The sequence below is a fragment of the Anser brachyrhynchus genome (genome assembly GCF_964034855.1).
Source record: "Anser brachyrhynchus genome assembly, chromosome: 7".
In the NCBI taxonomy this organism is placed as follows: Eukaryota; Metazoa; Chordata; class Aves; order Anseriformes; family Anatidae; genus Anser; species Anser brachyrhynchus.
In genome coordinates this window covers 12,623,065-12,640,725 of record NC_137701.1, presented here as the reverse complement: position 1 = coordinate 12,640,725, position 17,661 = coordinate 12,623,065, and the positions used below count along the sequence as shown (strand labels likewise).

At 48.1% G+C, this 17,661-nt stretch overlaps 1 protein-coding gene across 4 annotated transcripts in view; it reads left to right on the top strand.

Annotated features, from left to right (window-relative positions):
• Positions 1 to 6,275: 6,275 nt before the first annotated feature.
• The window catches only part of HDAC4 (histone deacetylase 4), a 252,357-nt gene continuing 240,971 nt past the window's right edge, over positions 6,276 to 17,661 (top strand). The window contains exon 1 of one of the 4 annotated variants that reach the window (XM_080599463.1): positions 6,276 to 6,536. The gene's annotated coding sequence lies outside the window, so the exon portion shown is untranslated. Of the gene's footprint in view, positions 6,537 to 6,701; positions 7,046 to 7,152; positions 7,569 to 17,661 lie in introns of those variants that run through there. The other 3 variants (XM_080599474.1, XM_080599469.1, XM_080599475.1) reach the window with 3 other exon arrangements.

The window sequence follows — 17,661 nt, the reverse complement described above, 5'->3', positions numbered from 1 at the left end:
AGAAGTGAACCTGGATCCCCCCATTTCATGGTTGAGTACTCTGAACGCTTGAAAATGCTTTAAACTCTAGGCATGCTAAAACAACAACAACAACAACAACAACAAAAAAAAAGGAAAGTGATTCTGAATCTGATTCTGAAAGACAGGGGGTGAGTTGTGGGTCCCAAGTGAACGGCAGCAGCAATCTGCAGGCCTTTGTCACAAGATGCATTTCAGACTCCCTCCTGTGCTCAGCACTCCCTGCAGACCAGCCAGAGGCAGCTGCACCACGCGCGTGCTGAATCCAGGCCACTCTCCTTGCTGGCCATTAGGGATCCATCCTGCCACATGCTTTGCCTGTGAGTCAAGTAACTACGTGCACCCTCTGCCATACAGCCCTGGCCTAAGAGCCCTGGGCTCCCCTCCTGGCTCTCCAAGTGCTGCCTTGCCTTCTCATGTCTTTGTCTCAAGGAGACTGGGTGGCAAAGTAGATTGGGTCTGCAAAAGGAAAGGCTCCAAGCGCAAGCTCTGCCAGCTGCTACTTGTCTGTAAAATATGAAAGTTGCTTCTCCTGAAAAGCAGTTGCTGCTCCTGAAGCCAGGCATTCGTATCTGCATGAGAAAGCTGCAACTGACTGTAAGATGATCTAAGTCTATGATCTTATTTTAAAAGAAAAGGACAAATATAAGTTTGTGGTCTTGCTCTGCCTCAGTCTAGCAGCTATCCGTTCTCTTTTGTGCTCCCCACATTTCTGGAGAGCTTGTTGATGCTTATTTAGTTTGGCACAAACTAAATATAATCAAGTGTGTGTGAAAGAGCATTCACTGGGGCGCAGCTTCAAGAGCAGCAGAAAGAGGCATTCTGTCTTTCGTTGTAGACCAAGGAGGCTATAGGCAAAATTCAGCTATTCTGAGACAGCTCAATGAAACACACAACCTGAACAAAAAGTAACTATTCCATTCAACTTGTGAATGCCTGTGAAATTTATTTTTTTTTTGCCAGCTTTTACAGTCCACAGCCTTCTCATTCAATCTTGAATAATAGCTTTGAATTGAGCTGTAAAAGCTTCCGAAGTTTGAAGTCTTTTGACAAGTTAATTTAGCTATATGGTAAAAAGTTTTTCCCCCAGATAGAATAAAGACATCATATCATGAATGTAGTAGTCATCTAAGGGAAAGAAAACACCATTAGGATTAGAAATGATGGGCTTTATGGAGATAGTTTGTGGTTTAGTGTAATCTACTATCAATATTTCAGTAGAAAAATATTCTACTCGTCATTCAGCTGCAAGTCAATATCTTCACTTAAAACCAAGACCCAGGGGCCAGACTGCATGTATTTTTTATTGAAAAAGTAACTTGTTGCTTTTTTGTCAGTTTTCTACTTTTTTTTTCCCCCTTACATTTATTTCCATTTTATTTATTTATTTATTTTTAATTCTATATCATGCAGGATGTCTCTTCTTCTTCTTCCTCTTCTTTTTTTTTTTTTTTTCTGGTTGAAAGAGACAGAAAAATGAATCAATATTTTCTCTACGGCTCATACTACAGAGAAACACACACACACATGGTTTTCTCTCAGCAGCTGCCAAGGATGAAAATTCAAGGAATTAAATAATGATTTTTTTTCCTTTGAATCTTAAGAATCAGAAAACAGTCACTGGTAAGCTACGTGTATCCAACAATTATCATGGCCTCAGTTTCACAACGGTCTCTTATTAATTTTTTATTTATTTATTTATTATTTCTAAATTTAAGCCTCAGTGTGCCACCAACATCAACTGAACTGAAAAGAGAGCTGAGGAGGGAAAAGCGATTTCTTTTGTCCTCTTAACTCAACAGTTTAATCAGGAGGGATGACAACACTGTAAGATTTTGGGACAGCAGTTCGTAATGGCTGTGCAACGTTTCTTCTCTCATATAAAGCAGCTGAGAGAATAGATGTTATGTCTAAATACATACGGAGTTTATAAAATCCAGCCAAAAATATTCAAAACAAATTTCAGCAAGGAAACATTTCAAAAGTGTATTATACCCAGGATAAAATGACTGCCGTAGCAATCCAACTTTGCCTTCATAGCTAAGTTTTTCCTGTATGTCTTCTACTTTCTCGGCTCCTACCTCTTCCTGACGCTTTCTTCCCCACCAGCAGCACCGTGACTTCTCCTTACGGCGGCCCGAAGAAGGAAGCAGTTGCCCCTGCTCCCCGGGATGCACACTGTGCAGCACGGCCCTTTCCAGGAGGGTTTGTGTTGTGCCGAGCCTCGGCCGACCCTGCCACGTGGGAAGGAGCCACGGCCCCTCGTGGGCTGTCTGATCCGCTGACACCGATTCCTCCGAGCATCACAGGGCTGTCTGCTCCACATTTGATATCACTGAAATAAACAGTATTGCTTGAGAAGCAGTACATGTGATAAAGGTTTTTTAAGAAGTGTAAATACAAAGAGGAGTGACCTTTATTTTGAACTTCCTTTTTTTTTCTTGAAGTGGGGGACAGGGACTTGAGTTTGTCCAAGACAACAGCAATAACTTTTTTCTTAGAGACTGGTTGTAGTGCTGCAGAATTTAAGCTTTTTAGTCCTTGAGTGATGAAGACTTGATGAAGTGTTGGGTCTGCAGACAAGCTGGAAAAATAGCTTCTGCAGCCAAATACAGGCTTCTTCAGCCTCAACAGGCACTCCCTTAAGTGGAGGGGAACCACCTTGTTCTTTGCTTCAGCTCACATTAGGCCAGACTGGACTGCTCTGCACAGAACACAGATTTCACAGCACAGAAATAAAACAAGTAAATAAATAAAAGAAAGTCCAAGATGAAGCAAAATTCACCAGGACAAAGCTAAAAAAGGTATGTCAGAAGGGAAATGCAGGAGTGGGGCAATGTGAATTTAACGTTCTCTGTTTCATTACAGATGTGTTTTAAATCTGTGGCTTTTTTTTTTCCTGATGGCAGAAAGGAGTAAATGAGTATGATGTAGGAAGGATGCAGAACAGATGGGAGTGGGAGATAAGGTAAAGAAAGGTGGCTGGCGGGAGAAAAATATCAGGGGAGAACAATGATGGCAACTAACTGATCAGGAGAAAGAAAAGGATGCAGTCCACACATTTGTGCCTAAGCGTGACTGCTGAAACACTGGCACTTGGTGTAGGTGTTGCTCTTCAGTGGCAAGGATCTAGAGGAAGTTCTTGCTGGTTTTCTCCCTTACTCGATGCTCTTTTTGTGTCTGAGGAAGTGGTAGAAGAGGGAGCATGGGGACGGAAAGCTGAGGGACGCTATTTTCTTTTAATCAGAACCCTGTGGCTGGGGAGGGAAATCAGCAGGAGTGTTGTGATGGCTGTTACCTGCTTAAGAACATAAAAAAATGGAACCATTTTTGACAAACAAGAAGTAGAGTTCGGCTAGGGATGAGGTGGAGGTAGGCGGGAAGCTCTGTAATTGCATTTTATTTAAGTCTTTATGAATTAGCTCTGCCATTTTTTTTTTTTAATAATTTCTGTATTTTAATTCAAATGGCTTCTGAGTAAACTTTTCAGCTGCAATTACAGCAAAGCCAGACCACACTGTATACAGTCAGATTTAACATATAGGAAGAATACTTTTTCTTGCTCATGTTTGAATTCTAATTTATCCGAACAATGACAAGGTTTAATTTTCTGTCATTATGCACAGGTTAGCCTAGACTGGGTATTAATAGATACACGTATTCACGCCCACGACCACTAGTACGGCATCAATCACATTTTGAAGATAAAACTTACACTCCATGGCAACTTTTAGGGTACAATTTTCTTTTCTTCCTTCACCTTTTTAAACGACTTCAGCACTGCAGAGGGCATTGGAGGCAACGTACTCAGCTGGGTGGCAGAACGGGTCTGCAGTGCAGCGTCCAGCCCTCAGCGTCCAGCCGGTGGGGAAAGGAGACAGCTGGGGGGCACCTCCGGGCCCCACTGTGTTTGGAACCTGCGGGGACCTCTTAGGCAAAGCGTTGGTTGCACCTCGTGTTGGTGAGCAAACCGCCAGGAACGGGGAGCCGCAAGGGAGGGCAGACAGCCACCTGTGTGACCGCCGGGCGTCAGGTCCGCGGAGGAGCTTGTGGCAGTTGCAAATGTTGCCTCGTCAGCTACACGATCTGCATTAGTGACCTTCTAGTCCTAAAGCACTTACACCCATATGTATCTTGACCCTTTAAAATAATTTAGAAGCTTATTTATACGCACATGCGTACATACGTGTGAGCACACACACTGGCCCTGAAATAAAGATATCAGAACAACTGTACAAGGAAACCTAAAACCTCACCAACCAAAGAACAACAAACAAACAAGCCCACAAGCCAATATAACCTAAAAATGAATCAAAACGGGCTTTAGCTTTATGCAGAAGTGATGCTCTTCATGCCAGTGGTGTTCTTAGATGCATATTAAAGGGAGAATATTCCAAAACAACAAGGCAGGCTGTGCTGCCCGTATGCTCAAGCTTAGAATAATCAAAATGTAATGCTTGTTGTAAATTTCTGCTAATATATGAATCTTCTAAAAATAAAGTAAGGCTGGAAAGCTGAAGTTAATGGGATGCTTTTGCTGATGGAACTGTCAGACTAATTCTGACCTCTGCCAAGAAGTGAGCATGTTGTTCACAGAACAGGAAAAAAAGCAACTGTAGGGGTCAAATCAATATGACAGGATTTTTAGACGGGTGGCCCTTTTGAATGGATATGCAGTCATTAAACATCTCAAAAAAAAAAAAAGGCTGTGCTTTTATGCTTATATATATATATATATGTGTAAATTTTGAGGGAGGGATGAAGTTGTTAGCAATTCCCTTCAGGTCCCTGATTTTACCTAAGTCCAGATGGCTGAACTACAGGAGTCCATTATTCTTTAAGGAAAGTCTGGAAGTTTAAGAGCAATTTAGCAAGAGTCAATTAATCAAAATTACCAGAAGTGTGCTGGGATGGCTGCATACGAGTAGGAAAGACATATTTTATACTGTCTTAGTCAAGGATGTTAAGAATTCTGTGAAACTCCTTGAAAGCGACGTGGGAAGTCCCCATCTATTTGCTGGCGGGCTAAGAGTATGGCACAGCGGCTGCACTCCGGGGCGTAAGAGCAGACCACTGAGTCCGTGCCTGGACCATTAACTCCTTTAACTCTGTGTAAGCCAAGGGCTCCACCTATGTGAAGCACAAGCATCCTCTGGAAGCTGTACTTGGATGGGAGAGGAGAGTTTTGAAGGCTGTGCAGATGGCCTTTACCTCAGAACAGAGCCAAAGAGAACCATCTCTCCTTCTAGGACCGGCATGGTGCCTCACCTTCAGAAAAAAAGCTATCGGAAAAAAAAAAAAAAAGTGGATTAATAAGATTTGATGTCACAGCATTGGAGATTTAGGCTCTCCTTGGTCACTGGCGACGCCTTCAGTGAAGCGTGAGGTGGTGATCAGCTCCTCACGCACCGCAGGCAGGATGCGCCAGGCAGAGCACAGCAAAGGCAGAACAGCAAAACTCTTGTGGCATGGTGGTTGTGTCAGCCGGGGGCTTGGCCCGGCACGAAACGGCCGCGCGAGGAGGTTTGACAATTCAATAGTGTTAATTCCTTAGTAAACAGAAAAATCAGTTAAACGTTGGACACTTCCTAGGAAAGCATGGTAGTGGCAAGTGTGTGGAACAATCCTTTTTTTTTTTTTTACCCTTGATAATTCAGGCAAATATTTGTATTTTGAACTGTACTCTCTCTTTTTCATAGTGTGATTCAGCTATTTACTATTAAAAGCAGTGTATTTAGCCACCATTTTTGTACGTAACTAGATGGATTTAAAGAAACTTCAGGAGCGGGATTTTGGATGCGGAAAATCCTCAAAAAAAAAAATCCATAGGCTAATAAAACACTGTATCTACTATGGCTTGCATTTTCCACGGTATTTCCAGTAAATGTATCTCCTTGGAGTATTCGGGGAATCAGGATGCTATATATATATGTGTAGCATGGTATGAGGTATATATACTATATAGTATACTGAGAATACGTATACTATGCATTATCCTGAGAATCAGGGTACTCTAAGGGGATGATACATGAGGGTGCTGTAGTTGTGGCTCTGTCAGTTGGTGCGGGAGGAGAAGAGGACGCGGGACTGCTGCTGCAACTCAGGCCGGGAGGGCCCGGCCGTGCCGGGGCAGGGGGCAGCAAATGGCCGCCATGGCCCGCGGCCGCCTCAGGCAGCGGGCAGCGGCCGGGCCGCGCGCCGCGGCGTCGCCTAGGCGACGGGCGGTGGGCGGGGCCTGGCGGTGCGAGGCGGGGCCTGATTGGCTGCCTTCCCCCCCCGGCGGGAGGGGCAGGGGGAGCGGGGAGGCAAGGAGGGAGCCGCGGCTATAAATAGCCCGCGCGCCCTGATTGGCCGCGGGGAAAATGGTCGCACCACGTGACCCCGCCGCTAAAAATTCCAAGATGGCGGATCCCGTCACGGGCTGAGGCCGTCGGGGGCGCGCGCGCCGCCGTGTCCGCGCCGGGGCCGTGCCCGCGCCGTGCCCGCGCCGTGCCCGGCTCCCCGCCGCCGCCGCGCAGGTCAGTACGCGGCCCCGCGGGCACCGCCGCCGCCCGAGGCCTCCCCGCGGCCGCCGGGCTCCGGGAGGGGTCGGCGGCCCGGCTGCGGGCTGCGGCCGCGCGGGGTGCCGGAGGGCGGGGCGTGCGTGGGGGGGAGGTGACGGGCAGCTCCGGCAGCCAATCAGCGTCGCGCTGGCGGCGGCGGCGGGCGGATTTGAGCGGCTCGGCGGCCCCTCGCCGCTCGCTGATTGGCCGGCGCGCCTGGCGGGGCGGGGCGGTGACGGGCAGCTGCGGCGCCCAATGGGCGCTCAGCCCCGACCCCCCGCTTCCCACCGCTGGCGTTTTTTGTGAATGAGGCGGGAGGGGGCGTGGCCAGCCGTGACCCCGCCCCTCCCACAGCGCGCACGGCCACGCCCCCCACTCCCGGGCGGCCGCGGCTCCGCCCCGCGCCGCCGCCGCCGCCTCGGAGCCGCGCGGGGCTCGGCGGGGAGCGCAGCGCAGCGGGGCCGAGCGGGGCCATGCGGGCAGCGGTGAGCGGCCGGCACCGGGACGGGGCGGGGCGGGGCGGGGCGGGACGGGCCCCTCCGAGCCCTCCCCGGGGGGTTGGGGGGGAGGCGGCGGCCGCCACCGCCGCCGCTCGGAGCCCGCGGCCCCGGGGCGACGCCTGCGGACCGGGGCCCTCCGCTCCGCTGCCCGAAGTTTGCCGAGGGAGCGGGGTCTGCCCCCCGCACCGCCCGCTGCGGGGAGCGGCGCCCCGCTGGCTGCGTGGGGAGAGGCCTCCGGACCCGGCACCCCCCCCCCCCCGTCACTTCCCAAAGGGCAAAAATACCCGAAAAGCGCTTTTTTCGGTGTCGAAAGCATAAAGGGGGTCGTGTTTTCATGCTCCGCGCCGCTCGGAGGTCCTGTGGCGAGGTTAGGCTGCAACAGAGAATGACAGATCCCAGCCCAGCCTGAGCTAGGACCTGTCCTTAAAAGCAGGCTTTTCCCCCCAAAATGCATCGGTTTTGGCATCCGGGGGGAGCGCAGGGAGCCTCTCGCCCCGGCACGCCGCAGGTTTGTGCAACAGTTTTTTGGGCCGTAACTTAAAAAAGGAAAAAAAAAAAAAAAAAAAAAAAGAAGATGAGGAAAAAATAGCTTATAATGCATGTGGAGCAGCAGAAGGGAGGTGTTGCCGAGCGCTCGCGTGTGGGTTTTGCTGCAGGAATTTATCAGGGAAGATGCTGTGCAATCCCCGAGCTTCCCTAAATGTTATCTTCGGAGTGTTTGTGGCATGGCGAATGCAGCGTGGCATCTTAAGCAAGCAGACGTATTTACATAACAATTATTGGACGTTATGGCTGGGTACCCGGTGCCATTTAAAGGGAAGTAAACCTGCCTTTTATTCAAAGCACTTGCGTAATTGTTTTGTGCGTGCATTTCATGATAGGGGAAGCCTTTTTCCCCCTCCTGCTTGCTTGTCCATAGCTCGCGTCCGAAGGCTTCCACAGACGAGGCTCCGTGCTGCGGCCGCTCGCTTCGCCAGGGCGGATTGCGCCGCACGGGATCACCTCGTGCTCCCGAGCAGATCACCCCTCGGGAATCGTTCCCGAGACGCGGTGCTGTGCTGGGCGCCCGCGGGCGGCTCAGGCCACGGGCACGCGCTGCTCGGCGCTGGCTCTCGCCAGGGGTGCATGGTGCTCGTTGCCAACAGCTGTGTTCTGTTGTCTTCCTCACGCTAATTTGAGATTTCGGGGATGGAGCGAGTGTCGTTGTGGTCCTCGTGCCCCGGTGGATTTCACCATGGAGCGAGCGACCTCTTTGCCAATGCGTTTTGATTTACTGGTGGCACGGACCGTCACTAAGTGGGACTTGCGCCGCTGTCAGAGTGCTTTCAGCCGTTGCCAAAAGCTACCTGAAGTTAATTATCTGAATTAGACTTTCTTAACAACAACATTTTTTAAAAGCTAAGGAGCTCTGAAGTTTATATAATAATCTGCTTCTTGGCAAGGTTTCTTTTTTTTTTTTCTTTTTTTTTTTCCCCCCCCTCTGCGTGGTCTGTCGCTGTGCCCAGTTCCAGTCCCCTCTGGTGCTTGCGCCGCTGCTGCGCGGAGTTCTCTGCCCCAAAGCTGCCTCTCCGAAAGAGTTAAGAGGGCATTGAATTAGGAAAGCTCAGCTGCTTGTATACAAATATACAGCAATTACAAGGCAACAAAGTTATTGCAGAATCCTACCGTAACCATGGCAACGTGCTCACTCAATTACATTTGGAAATGTAAAATGCCACCCAGTTAGAAAGAGTAAGTTTTAGTGACTGCAGATTTTCTGTATGAACCCAAATGTGTAAGACGCGGCTTTCCAGGATTATATGGTTTTTGTCGTGTTGGAATGGCATGTTTCAGCGTGTGCATCTGACAGATCTTGGCTGCTAATATTAAGCTGTGCCCTTGGTTGTCTGAACTTAGAGGGGAAAAAAAAGTTCTAAAAAAAAAAATCTTGAAATCTTTCAAATTTTACTTTGCTGCCCTAGAATGTCTTTAGTGTTTTGCTTCAGGACCTGGCTGTAGAGAGAGGACGGGATTAGAACAGCACGAAACGCATTTTGAAAATTACCTCAGAATACCAGAGGAATTTGTCATTTACTTAATGGGATGGAAGCATGAAAGAAAAGCGTACGTATGGAATGAAAGCTCTTATGCTTTGGGGAGGAACTGCTCCTTTGGAAGGCTGTGCTCGCGTAGCACGGCGAGGCTGGCAGGCCTGAGCTGCGGAGCCTGCGGTCAGCACCACGAGCAGGAAGCTCCGGAGAAGCCCAGCTCGGGAGGCAGCAGGTTCTGTGCACCGAGCTCCTGATGCGCGACGGACGCGACATTTTCCATGGAAGTATCGTTTATTGCTCGTTGATTAATGCTGACTTATGAGCAAAAGGAATAAACTAGGAGAATAAATTAGAAAAAAAGTGGTTTCTTGCATAGGCTGACCTCTGCATTGGTCAGGATGCAGCTTTCTGCTTCGCAATGTTTGTGTTGCACGGGTGACTTCCATTAGTGCAGAAAAAGGAAAAACCGCGAGGCCCTTAGGGAGATTTATTTTCTTTATCTTGGAGCGATGTGTTTACCGACACATGCAGATTGATGAGCTTCTGAGGAAGTTACCTGGTAAATTTTCCTCTTTCCCTTCCACCGTGGGCAGAGGCAGAAGCACAGGAGCTGCTTATTCATGGGCTTGCCAAAAAGGTGGAGTTGATCCCGGCCTTCCGTGCTAAATCCCACGGTGAACTGCAAGGACAAGGAGTAGGACTTACTAAAAATAAAAATTAGAAATGAGCAGGAGCCCCTGGGTTTAGATGGCATTGCCCTCTCAATCTCTTCTTGAATGGCTTTGAGCTCTCTGGGGAGTAGGCTTCTTGAAAGCCATGTTAAGGTGCATCCGTGTTGTAGAAGTGTGTGCAATGTCAGAAACTTTCCCTCTAGGTTTGTTTGTGGGTTTCTAGTCTGAGGCAGCTACGAGCTCCCTATTACATGGGCATACCCCAAAACGTGCAAAACAAAGCCTTGGGAGAACAATTTCCCACCACACACGCTGTATACGGTAGGGTCAGAGACTCAAGGTCACGTTTCTTTCCTCATCCAGAGCTGAGAACGGGTGAGAGCTCACAAACGCGCTTGTCAAATAACTTAGCGAAAAGGGATTAGTATGTTGAGTGTCTCTTAAAACTTGTTGCACGGCCTTACCTTGAGGAGTGCAGACAGACAACGTGGGTGCTTACCTTCTTGCTCCGCTGAATGCCGGGCATGCTCCGCCGAGAGACAGCTGCCTTCAGCTTTTAGCACCTCCAGATTGCATTCCTGGAGCGCCTGTTGTGCGCCATGCCTACCTGTAAGGTCACAGCGAACCAGTTGTCCTCGTGTTTTCTCAAGTGTAGCGTGCGGCTGTCTGGGTTAAGTGGATTAAGAGTGTGCTGAAAGTGATGCTCGCTCTTCAGGGTTTGAAAACCTTCCTGTTTGCTACCCGGCTCTGCCAACTTACTCTTGGGGTTAAAACGCTCCTTTGGTGTTCTGGCCTCTTCTTGTTAAAGAATTGGTTGTGTTGTGCTCCCTGGCATTACCTGTATTTATATTTACTGGAAATATTGTGTTTGTGTGTGTGTATATGTATGTGCATCTTACTGTATCGCACTTACCTGGTAGTATAGAACCCCAAGCCCTTGGGACTTCACTTTTACTTGTCCTGCATCTCTGGTTGAGCACACGGTCGTGTTACCAGAACAGTTCGTTTGCTGCTAACCTGTTCCAAACTGCAGAGCTTGTCGCAAACCATGAAGAACATATTATTTGGACAGCGATAACGGCATTGATGAAATATTTCCCAAGTGTTCTTGACTCTTCCTACTGTCCTCTATGGTGTCATCTTCTACTCCGTTGCTCTTCCAGTTTACTTTTCGCCTGTTTCTATTTATCTCATCGCCTTTCTGTAATGTTATTTTTCAATCCTGCTACCCAGTCTGCAGGACCAGCCACGGGGTTTGTGTTTAATCAGACTTCTGCTGGAATGCTTTCAGCTTATGCTTTTGTTAAGATGCGTGCTGTTGGACAGAGAAGCTGTCAGGATGGGTCTTGTCACTTGATTCAAGACTTGTTCGGTGCTGAGTCCACTTCCCTTACAGATGACCTCTGTTTTCCGTTTACCTTTTCTTCCAGGTTCCCAAGGTCCAAGCATACCAATGCTACATAGAAATGAAAGGGACCTGGTTCTCCTCAGCGTGCTTGCTGATCTCAGAGGTCTAGGGAAAAAAATATAAAAAATAAAAAGGAAAACAAAACAAAACTGAAAATATGTGGTTTTGCCTCAAATTGTGTAAGCTGAGAAATAGCAGAAACAGTAAAGCTGTCTGCTTCAATAATTAGAAATCTGGCAATATTGTTACCTAGTAAAAGGGATAAATAGTCTTCTAAAAACTGAAGTAAAACGTAGATGTGGGGGAGAAAATGCGTCTTAGCATTCTTGGTGTAGATTGTCTCCTACCGTGGCGTTTGAGACCTTGGATGAGGGTTTCCTTCAAATTGCTGTAGTCATTAATGTCACTTGCATTTTGGTTGTGTTATGCGGAAAACTGAAGTGGGCCAGGTTTACTTTATCCTGCGGTGGACCATGTTGATAAGGCAATATATAACAGATGATTCATGAAGCGATGCCTGGCGTTGCCAGGACTGCTTGAATAGCAAGCAGATTTTGGGCAATGCTCCTTCACAGGAAAGACTTGGGCAGTTCAGGCTGAGAGGAGGGGAAGAAACAAATACGCAGTGCTCTTCTGGCTGTCTTGGAGGAGCTGCCTTACAGAATTTAGAAGTCAAAGGGGCAAAAGTGGGTAAAATAAGTGAGGGCAGAGAAGCAGGAAAGCACACAGAGGTTGCAAAAATGATGTTGAAAAATGGAACGCTTGGAAGAAGATTGTAAAATTTCCTGGAAAAGCTTCGGTGGTGCTCCCTTTGCAAGGAATTACAGCTTGGCCTGCCTCTAAAAATTCAAGCTTTTTGCATGGCGTTCATTACTGGGCGCATCATAACTTCATTCGTTTCCTTCATGTCTTCCTATTGAATGTTATTTTGGAAGCTTGATTAGAAGCTGCTTCAGGCTGACCACTGTGAGTGTAGGGGAGTTTGTGGTCACGGGCACACGCAGCCTTCTGCCCGCCTCAAGTGCTTGAACCTTTGTTCCAAACACAAAAACTATTTAAAAAGCAAAAGGTTGCAGTCTGACAGTTGGGTCTTAGGCTAATAGGAACCTCGTTGGAGTCCAGCTAATGCTGTCCGTGGTTTTTTACCCAAGCAGTGCTCCCATCAGACCCTACCCTAAGGACCACAAGGCAGCCAGAGGGGTTGTGGGATGTGACAGAGCGTTGCTGTGGCAGGGTCTTGTCCCCAGGGTGATGTCTGGAGAGCACTGGGTGAGTGTTTCAGCTCCGTGTGGCCAGTGGGACTTGCTGGGCTGGCACGTGGAAGCCTTGCCGTGGGTACCTGGCTGTCACGCGCGGGTTTGGTGGCTCCTCTTTGCTTTCGAGTTTGGTCTCCTGCAGGCCTCCCCTGGATGTGTACAAGTCGGTAAGCTGCTGGATAAAGAACTGCATTGTGCAGGTGCTGTTCCACGTGGGCATGTAGGGTAAGTTAACGTACGGGAGATTACAATCTCAGTTTGGGCACGAGCAGGCTGGCTGTGCGTTATATTAATTGATCTCTTTAAGCGCTTCACTCTTTCATCCTGGTAAACACTGACATCCGATTAAACGTAATTCCATTTGTCTTTCATGAGTAGCGAGGAATCTTGGTGTTTCACATGTAGGAAATAATTTACGTTATTAATTTATTTTCTGAAGAAATGGTGCTTTAATGAGATGTCTGTCACCAAGACTTAATTACTGTTAAATTCTGCGAACATTAGTATACTATGACTCGTTTTGTGTAAAATCAAATTTCATTTGTCAAACGCACGAGATAGCATTAGTTTCCTGGTGGGATTTGCATTAACTTAAATGTGAGAGCTGCTGCGGGCTGCTCTACGTCTCTGCTTTGTCCTCTGTCCCCCTGCCTGCGGGCGCTGACAGGGAGGTGCAGCATCACGGCTGCCTCCGTGCTAATACCTCGGAGTGTTTCACGCTGAACAAGCAGTTCTTCAAATCTGCTGTTCAAGATTAAAGATAGATGAGCACATTGCTCTGTTCCCCTTTCCCCCGGTTTTATTTCCAAGTCTTCTTCCCGTTTGAGTTTTCATTTTGCTTCAATAAAAGGCGAAGCCTGCAGCTTTCACAAAGTTATTTATAGTCACTTAACGTACTTTTACTGTGTTGCATTATACTAAAATAGCTTACAGAATCACATTACATTTGCTCTGTAGAAAAATGTTCAAGTTAGTTCTGGTGTTGTGTTGACAAAACTTCCCGTTTTGTTCGCGTTGCTGCAAGAAAAGGTTCCAAAACGTAAGCCGAAAACAATGAATGAGTTCTGTTGTGTGCTGCTCCCAACAAGAATTCAGAAAGGGAGGGTTTTTCACAGCACTGGGAAAGTTAGGTTTTTTTATTCCCTTGGGTACCGCGGTTTTCTAGCTTGTTGGTGTTTGTTCCCGATTTTGTTGCAGTCCCAAATACAGGTGGTTCCTAGGGTGGTCAGAAAACTGGCCTGCCTTCTTGCTGCGAGTTCATGTGAAACGTAGACCTGTAAGGTTTGCTGTTCTGCTCAAATAACGTTGCTTCGAGTGAAGAAGAGGTAGAGAATTAACCACTTGAAAATGCTGAGGGCTCTGAAAGTGGAGCAGTCCGTGGATTTTAGTTTTGAGAGCCTGGTAGATGGGGATGTCAGCCTTCACATCAAACGTCAAGGCTTTTTCCCAAGGAGCAGAGGGAAGGGAGGACCAGCTGTGCAGGCTGCTGGGCCGGGGAGGTCCTAGGAGAACTTGTCGGCAAAGCTGCACTTTCTTGCGGGCTGTGTTGTGTTTTAGAGCAGTGCATAGGGGGAACTAGTTTCTCCAAACAAAAGAAGAGTTGCTTTTCCAGCCAGCGTGGAGGTCACGAAGAGCTGTTGTGCCTCGTGCTCTGGCTGAATATGCAGAGGACTTGTCCACGTCGCGGTGTGAGCAAGGTAGCAGGACTCTGAAACAGAGGTTGGACTGCTGCAAGAGAGCAGGATGAATGCCCTGCCAAGAAGCTTGGCTTTTTGGAACAAATGGGTGTCTGTGATGATAGCAAGATCTTTGCTGGGTTGTAAGCAGAGCCCTTTCTTGCCCCGCATGGAAAGCAGAAAGCCTGGTGGGCTGCTGCTGTTTTGTACTGCTAGCCAACAAACAAACCCCTGGGTTCCTGTAAGCTTCACCTCCGCCGTAGGCAGCGATTAGTGTCACGAGTGAGCTGAAGCTCTGCAAATTCAGTGCTGCTGCTGCTCACTGGCACCGCAACATGGGAAAAAACAGACGTTTGGTGGATTCTTCCAACGGATTGGAACAGGCACTGGCTTCCGTGGTCCGCGTTTCAGTTTTTCCTCATCTTGATGTAAACGGATCTCATAAAATAAATTATTTTTCCAATGTCTTCTGTTATGAACTTCATCCCATCTCTCTTGGGCTCATTTTCTATTTGAAACTTACGGTAATGCTCTGGTTGGGAGGGTTTTTTCCCTCCCTCCAACTCACCTGCTGCTAGAGCTTGGTGAGGCCGAAGGATGTTTGAATGAACGCCGCCTTTCACAACGTTTTTAGCCTGGAAGTGCTGTCCAAGGATGAAGGAGAGAACCCGAAGCAAACTGCAGGGAGTTTCTGATGGCACATGGTAGGTGGAGAATGCTTTGGCAAGGGCTGTCCTTACCCATCCTCCCACTGGGCTTTTCTCCCCCATCCTCGCACAGAAGCCTGTGCTCTGCCCCGCAGTGAGGGAAGGCTGCTGCCTCCGCTGCTCCCAGTGCCTGGAGCGTGAAGCATTCGATGATGGGCTTAATCGTAATTGTGAATGGAGTCATAGCATTAAAAAGAAACGCTTGAAGCTTGGCAAAACCTATGAAGCGGTGCATGGGAACTCGTAATGCAGAACGGCAATCTGAGTTTTCGTGTCATAAGTTATCAAACGTGGTGTAAGGCAGAAGAGCTGGATATTTCTGGATCCTGTATTGATGTGGTACAGGGCAAAGTGTAGCATTTCTAGTATCCCTTGACAAAGGTGGCCTGGAATGTTAGACTTGTTCACGGGCTGTGTGCCACCGAAAATGGAAAAGGTTTCTACTACACAATTTTATGAACAATCCATGGTGGTTTCAGGTGGGTTTACACAGGTCGTGTGGGCTTGCTCACCTCCATGGCTATGTGGGTTTCTTTTGCTAGATTATGCCTGCTAGAAAGCCTGCACGTATGTGGAAAAACACGGTTTTAGTGGAGGGATGGCTGGTGTGAATGGCTTTTGGGCAGTATTGGGCTGGTGGTGGGCTGGGAGCTGCGGTGATGCCCGGGGCTGGGCAGCGGTCGTGGACGGCAGCCGTTAGCTAGAACCAATTTTCTGAGGCCGTCCAGGCAAAGTGTCCTTCTGTCGGGTAGTGACAGCGTTAGAAATCGCAGCTGAGTTCCGTTTGGCAGTGAGAGTGTGCTCCTTCTGGTCTTTGCTGTAAAAACGCTCGTCTATAAATAAACTGGTGTACGGGGATGCTGAAAGCAGGGGAGCAAACGAGAAATTTGTGCTTGACTGGTTGAGGAGATGGTTATCACTGAGCAGTGCTGACTACGGCAGGAGCGAGGTCAGTGCAGGAGAGTGCTGCACGAGGTGGTAGATCCATTGTAAGAGGAGAAGTAAGGAAACTGAGACCCTCAGATAGACATCGAACTCTTCTGTAAGCCTACCAGCTGCCAGCCTGCCACACCTCAAAGGTTGTGCCCCAAATGCCCGCGTAGCAATTGGGTAAGGGATGTTACAGTGCAGACATGAAATCCTGTAGTGTAACAGCCAAACCAGACTGTATACGTGTGGGTCCTGTTTGAAACTGGAGTTAGGACCGCACAGATAAAACAGGAAACGTTGCATTCATGTTTAATTCGGTATTTACCTAATTTAAAAAGGCAGGAAAGCCAGGCAACTTGAGACGCCACCAGGTAACACTAGAAATGAGAGCATCTTCTTTGCATGGGCTTTATCATCGCTCCTGTGAGAAGGATATCCAGTCGTACACTTGCAATTCCTTGATCTTCCCAAGTGCCATTATGAATGACATTCCCCGCATTCCTGCCTTTGCTGGAAGCAGCTGATCAAGCTGGGAGGCTGGGAAGCAAGCTGGAAACTGAGAGAAACCCTAACAAACTAGGGACTGAGCTTTCCCATCCCTCTTTTGAGAATATTCCCAGAGGGGTATCCCCAGCCTAAAGAGGACATTTTCCCCTCTGCCATTTTTGCCCTGGTTTAAAAAAAACAACCAACACCCCCCCCCCCCCCCCCCCCCCAAAAAAAAACAAAACACCAAACCCTCCAATGTCTACGTTTACTAGAGCACATTAGGCTTTATTTTTAACAACAAAACCAGAAACCATATTATTAGCAATGATTTAGACCTTTGCTGTAAATCACCTAAATCCTTAAAATCTGTTCCAGGTTCAGTGTCTTTGGCAATTTCTCTATATGACTTACCTTCGGGTTTTCATTTTGGTAGTGTTCATGGGCAGAGTAATGCGTGCTTCTAGGTACTCCAAATATTAAAAAATAAAATCAAATCAAAATAACTCCTTAAGTATACAGGGTACTGATGGGGCTTGCATTCCGAGTATTGCGACACAAGGTGTTCTCTGTTCTAGACTGTAAATATTTATCTCTTGTCAAAGCACAGCAGTTACTACTGGGAACTGATCTGGCATGCAAAAAAGTTTTCCTTAAGGAATTTGTTTCCTTTGATTTACAGTGTTATCGTATATTTAAATTCCAGGGCCTCAGTGTATAGCTCTGAGGCTTGTTCTTAACACTGGCAATGAAAACTTAAATTATCACAGCCTCTGAGTGCAGATAACCGAGTTCTGAGCATGTGTTGCAGCCAACCAAGAATTGTGGGTGTGAAATTCAAGCAAACATAGGAAAAGGTACTGTCTTACTGCAGCTGCAGGAGGACTGCTGGACGAGAGGGACGCCCGAGTGCTTTCCTGGCAGGAGGAAATTTGCCTCCGGTGACGACCTTCGGGGTGGCTGTGATGGAGAGTGAAAGCCCTGAGCGTGTTTCGTGGTCCGGCACGTTGCAATCGCTCGTCTCTCACTCACCTCTTCCTGCGGATTTTGTCTGTGTGCAGCCTCCCTGAAAGCAACCACCCACTGTCCGAACCTTTCTTCTGGAGCTCCAGTGCTGTGCGCCGTGCCCAGTGGTCTCTCGCTGCTTTCTGTGATGTTCACTGCTGGTCTGGAGGGGTCTGGAGGCTTCCCGCAAGCAAATCTGCGAAGCCTCGCTGCTGGCTCGAGGTCCTGCTTTTGAGGAGTTGTAGGTTGCTTTAATCTCTCCGCAGAGGCTTACGTTTCTGGCTAATTGTTTCTGATGTGTTGGGCCATATGTGGGAGACCTACTGTGGAAAGGCGGTCTAATTTTTCTTTATTTACATCTTTAAACCTAGGCTGTTGTCCGTGCTCGCTGTTTGGGACTGACAGTCGCTGAAGCTTGCGTTGCCCGTGCTT